The 6,263-nt window shown below is 37.6% G+C and overlaps 1 pseudogene; it reads right to left on the bottom strand.

Moving 5' to 3' along the window:
* Positions 1-1,698: 1,698 nt before the first annotated feature.
* LOC124871409 lies at positions 1,699-2,846 on the bottom strand (annotated as a pseudogene).
* Positions 2,847-6,263: the final 3,417 nt, after the last annotated feature.

Genomic DNA, 6,263 nt, shown 5'->3' with positions numbered 1-6,263 from the left:
TCAGAACTGGGGTTAGTATGAAACCCGTGCATAACCTGCATATTGTGTATTGTGTGCGAAAGTAACTTGTATGTGTGGTTATGCTTACAGTAAAAGCTGTTACCCAATGCAAAATGTTTCTGCTGAAAATCTATCGTCCCCATCTCAACTGTACCCATTTTTTATGACTGCACAGTAGTTACAAGCCCATCATTTACATCTCCATGGCTTCCTTCCTACCAGACTTACAGGTAAATGTCACAGGTAAAGATCACAAGCTTGGAATGGTTGAAATTTTGTGAATTGTGAAAATAATAATGGATTATGTGTAAACATACAGTATGTACACAAAAATGCAAACAAACATAATACTGTTAGGTATTATTTTACAAAACACTGACAATCATCCATGAATCAGGCATCCATTTTGTTCCAACTGTTACCAGAGATGGGAAACTACATCTTCTACAACAGAGAGACTCAAAATGAAATGCTTCATCAAAGGTCAGATGACTTTCCTGGGGTTTTAGGGGGAGAGGCTCTGCATCTTCTGTCCATTCATCAACTGATGTCTCCGGAGTACATCACAGAGGGTAAGGGCAATTGCGGCCCACTGGGGTCAGAGATATACTGCCCCGTGTGTTCAAATAGTCGGAGAGCTTCCTCTTCCTGACATGTGCATTAGCCTTATGGGGCAGGAGGCAAGTTTGGAAAACTCTGGAGTTTTCACTAAAGAAATGAGAGGACAACATAAAAAACTCTGACAAATCAGGAGAAGCTTTTGAAAAGTCATGGCCTACATTTGGAGGAGTTACTTATATGAATCCCTTATAATACTCTAAATAGTTTAATCAATAAACATGACTATTATACGAAATATATATTTATTATTATAATATGTTGTTATCTGTAATAGTTTACTTTTTAAAATTTCAAAAGTATTTATTTATCATGCTATTGCTTTTGATATTTTACTAATATGTTAATAAAGTAGGTTTAAGTACAAAATAATAATATAAAACGATAATTATCAGATCCTACGGGTGAAGTTTTGCATAAAAAAGGAGGTCTAGTAAACAATGTTTTTTCGTGGCTTATAAAATTCATATATAAAATCAATATCAAACAAAACATAGCCACTACCAGTCAAAAGATTTAGATATACTTTCTCACTTAATGGGTCTCTTTATTTTCATATTTACATTGTAGATTCTCACCAAATGCAACAAAACTATGAATGAACACACATGGAATTATGTAGTAAACAAAAGGTGTGAAATAACAACATTTTTATATTTTAGATTCTTCCAAATATCCACCCTTTGCTTTGATTACTGCTTTGCTCTCTCAGCATCCTCTCCATGATCTTCATGAGGAGGTCACCTGAAATAGTTTTTCAAAGAGTCTTGAAAGAACTTCCCAGATGTTCACTGAGAGACGGCCAGATGTTAATATTTCAGTCATAACAGCAAAGAGCGGCTACTTTAAGAAATCTAAAATATAAAACATTTAAAGTTCTTTAGCAAATTTTGGTTTGCTACACAATTCCATGTGTTCATTCACAGTTTTGATGCCTTCGGTGAGAATCTACGTACAATGTACATAGTCATGAACATAATAATAATAATAGAAATAATAACAAGAAAACCAATAAATGAGAAAGTGGTTCTGAAACTTTTGACCGGTAGTGTAGGTTCAGACCTGAAAAGGTTTTTGATTTCATAGCTGTTCTGCTGTAGAGATTATTGATCCTTCTTTTGTTACTGTTTTGTAAAACAGGGATGCAGTAATGACAACAATAATGCAAGCAAATGTAAGAACCCACACAGCTGCACCAAGTCCAACTGAGGTGTTCTCTTCTGTAACAAGGGACTTCTCATTGGACTTGAAGGTGTTCACTTTTGTGATGATCTTTGTGGAGGTGATGGTGTAAGCCTGGGCTACTATAGATGTGTCAAGGTGCTCCTCTTGTTCCTGTTTGACCGCTTCAAGGTTTCACAGGCGCTCATCTCACACAGATGGGTAAAGCAGTGGAGGCACTTGGTGGATACTGTCTCATTCTGCTGCTCAATGAAGCAGAGAGCAAAAAACTTAAAGTGGGCAGTCTGGCTGTCTGCATTCTCAATGACCATTTTAAAGGGTTCTTTGGAGCAGAGGAAAAATATATTGAAGAACCTGCAATTAGTAGGCAGTGGGGCGATGGAAGCATAGCAGCAGTCTAGCAGAACATAATACTGGCCTATCAATTTGAAAGCCTTCAATACCCAACTGTGGGATGACCATTAGTTGGGTGTAGGTGGCATCACTGAAGAACTCCATGCTTAATGTTCTTATGAAACTTCTATTGTCTTTGATTGCAATGGAAGAGGCTGAAACATCAAGCTGGATGATGTTGATCAGATACTCCAAGAGACAGGCATAGGAGTAGAAGTACTTAGGCTCAGATTTGTAAGTCATGGTGCCCAAAGTATGATCAATGGTCCGAACTTCGCCGCTGATGTTCACAGTTTGTATTGTGAAAATGTCAACAAAAGATCTTGTCCCAGGTGCATTCATGGTCTCAAACATGCTTCCACAGGCGTGGGTCATATTTGTTGGAAAGTAAACCGAGCGACAGGTGGAGTCTTGGAGTCTTTGAGGGTTGCTCTGCAGGCTGTGTCCAACATATAGTTCAGGATCAGGAGACACTCATGGTAGCCAGTTCAGATCACCGGGCAACTCCGAATTGCCAGGGAAATTGATGAAGTACCAAATTTTACCTTAGTGTCAGTCATCTGTGGCTGTCTTGCCTCTGATCCACACTCATTCAGTGTTAACTGACTACTTCTGTCTATATAAAGAGTAATAATAAAATAAGTTTTGCTCATTAGCTGTCTCTGAATGCACGTTTTTATGGCTTTAAATTCTTCCCTATATCTAAAGGCTGCCACATCTGAGTGGGTTTGAAGTGTTTAGGTTATGTTCAGCAGTCTTTATAGGTCGGTTTATCATCTGGCATTGGTCCATACCAAAGCTAAATATCTAGATATTTGTGTACAACTGCACTGCATTGAAAGCAGAACTCTAGTATGCTCTATGTCCTGCAGGCAACAACTGAAACCCAAAGCATCTTCCTACACTGAATACAACAGGAAAGCACTTGTTCTGCTTTATTTATATATATATATATATATATATATATATATATATATATCTTAGTATATGGTTACATAAAAGTCCAAAAAATATATCATGTGGAATTATATACTGAACAAAAAAGTGTGAAACAACTGAAAATGTCTTATATTCTAGGTTCTTCAAAGTAGCCACCTTTTGCTTTGATTACTGCTCTGCACACTCTTGGTATTCTGTTGATGAGCTTCAAGAGGTAGTCACCTGAAATGGTTTTCCAACAGTCTTGAAGGAGTTCTCAGAGATGCTTAGCACTTGTTGGCCCTTTTGCCTTCACTCTGCGGTCCAGCTCACCCCAAACCATCTCGATTGGGTTCAGGTCCAGTGACTGTGGAGGCCAGGTCATCTGGTGCAGCACCCCATCACTCTCCTTCTTGGTCAAATAGCCCTTACACAGCCTGGAGGTGGGTTTGGGGTCATTGTCCTGTTGAAAAATAAACGATGGTCCAACTATATATATATATATATATATATATATATATATATATACATACACAAGTGCTATGTGAATGAGTTCACATAGCAACTTACTGACTATGACTGACTAATGTCTACCTTTATGTAGAGTATTAAAAACAGCTTTGCATGTAAGATATTAAACATGTGTGATATGTGAGTTTAAATCAAATACATGACTTTTTATGTCATAAAAATGTCTTGATGCCTTTAATATGTTCTGGTTTAGAAATTAAACTAATCTTTTTAACAGATAATTGTGCTATTACAAAAAATACAAATAACCCTAAAATAAAGATATGCAGAAGTTGTTTATTAAAGCATATAAAAAAGAAAATTAATTAAACAAGTTGGTTTAAGATTTTAAATAAATTGTATTCAAATTGAACAACTTAAACAAGTTTAGACATGTCAAACAATCCCATTACATTCTCTTCTTGTTCTTATTGAGAATATATATTTTTGATGAGCACACAAGGCACGAAAAAAGAAGAAGTTGAACAAATCCTAACTGAAAAAGTCCTGCAGTGAATTTACTGGGTTACAGAGATGGACAGGGTCAAAATAGTGGCCACATAAGGTCACCTGGTCTGCTGCTTGTTCACCTCTCCTCTAGCTGTGCTGTTAAAACTGTGTGATTAATTGTGTGAGCCTATGAATGCACCAGAGGGTCTGCAGCGTTGAGCGGTCGCAGAGGCGGAAACATGCAGAAAGGAAGAAAACCATGTGGGAATTCTGTCTGCAAGAAAATACAGCCCTCTGTCATTCTTTTACTGCGCAGGTCATGACTGAAGGGCCCACTGTTATGATTGGGCCTTATGGGCTATTTTGTCTAGTGGCTAAAGGCAGCAGGGTGATGATAGCTTTCTTAGGAAAAGGAAGTGAAGTGATGTGGTGTCCTATCAGCAAGACTGTGCAGAGAACCCAAACTGAAACGTATCTGTTCCTCTCAACCCCACTTATGAAGTTTTGCACTGGAGATCGTACTGCATTTTTATATATGCATGCAGTGTGTTGATTCGCCTTAGCAACTTTTACCTTCACAGTATTTTAACCTTTCCTGTTTCAAAAACAAGCTGTCAAGAAAGTTGGTCTCCATTTTGATCATGATTGCATTGAGAATAAAGAGATTAGAGAAGGGCCTTAACATTTATATTGTACCTTTGGTTCTGCCTCTATGTACACAGCCTTGACAGTAAAATAGCCAGGTTCAGCTAATAAATGTCCATGTCATGAAATTTTAATTGCTGTTACAAAATAACATTTTTGCACAAGTCTCTAATATGATTTAAGGATCTATTCAAGTCTCAGTCAAATCCTGTCACCCAGAAGCCCAGTCTCATTTCTTCATTACTCTGGCTGAAATGTGACTAATAACAGAAACAAGATATTAATATAAACATGCATGAACTACCTCTTGAATTTCAAATTTTCTTTGCACAATGAAGTGTAAATCTAATAACACATTGTAGTGCTTTGCAAAGGTCTCCCAAAATAATAGATCATTCTGTCCATGTGTGGCACCAGAGATCCCTGTGGTTCCCCTCAGGCTTGTTCCATTGCATTTTTAAACATAGAAGTTCCTTCTTTATTTAATCGGTGATGTTTACTTATCAGAAGTAGAAACAGGCAATTTCCTTACATTCTTTCTGTGAGGAACTATGTTTATTTAAAAAAAAGCTCAATGACTCTTTTGTGTATTTGTCGACCAATGATTCAGGTTTGCTTCTAAAAGACAGATTTTTAAGGATTTTCTATAGGATTTGTAAAAGAAAATCCACAACAATCAAGACAAGTTATCAGTTCAGTGCATTTAACATTATGCAAAGATTCTACAGCTCATCAGTACAGCTGAATGAGCCGTTTTTATGTAAACAGAAAGTTGACATAACAACAATTGAAACACTTTAGCTACACTCTTGGATTAGTATAGGTAAAGACAAGATGTAAGGAAGAACAACCTGTTGAGTAATGTTATAAAAACTTAAGAATCAGGACTTGAGTGACTAATGAATAATTCTGCAGCCAATAACTTTTGTCTCTGAAAAGTTTACTTTGATCCAAAATGGCAAATTTCCAGATGTGTTTGTGGAGTGCTTTGCCAGTTAACCCTTAACAAGAACTCATTCGGTTTGCTGGGCCGGTGTCTTTCCCTTGGGCATGGCGTTAGGCGGGGTGGTGTGTCGCAGGGTCTGCATGACTGACAGGCTGGCACTGGTGGTTTCGGATTCATTTGTCTAATCGGGGGGGTGCATGTACCTATGCATTATGTGGGTCTGCCGTTTTTGGGTTGGGTGTGGCTTATTGGCCGCCTTGGTGTGGGTGTGGGCTGTGCTTTGTTGCTCCGCTGGCCTGGTTGTGGCTCTGATCTGGTGTTAATATTTACTCAGGCATTCTATATTGAGCCGCAATTACCACCAAATATATCTTGCGTTCATTAGTACTGTGCATGTTTCGGTAATATTGCTGTTGTTATATATGTTTCTGCAGGTGTAGAAGCAGTCTTCTAGGGTGTTATCTGGTATTCTCTTGATCCTTCTTTCTCTCCTCTATTCTTTTCTCCTCTCTCTTTTTCATTTTTGCCCGGCCTCTCTCTCTTTCTTACTAGTTCTAAATTATCATGATCCAACAAATATATATATATATATATATATATA

Source organism: Girardinichthys multiradiatus, chromosome 7, assembly GCF_021462225.1.
Source record: "Girardinichthys multiradiatus isolate DD_20200921_A chromosome 7, DD_fGirMul_XY1, whole genome shotgun sequence".
Classification (NCBI taxonomy): domain Eukaryota; kingdom Metazoa; phylum Chordata; class Actinopteri; order Cyprinodontiformes; family Goodeidae; genus Girardinichthys; species Girardinichthys multiradiatus.
This window is presented reverse-complemented; position numbering and strand designations above follow the sequence as displayed.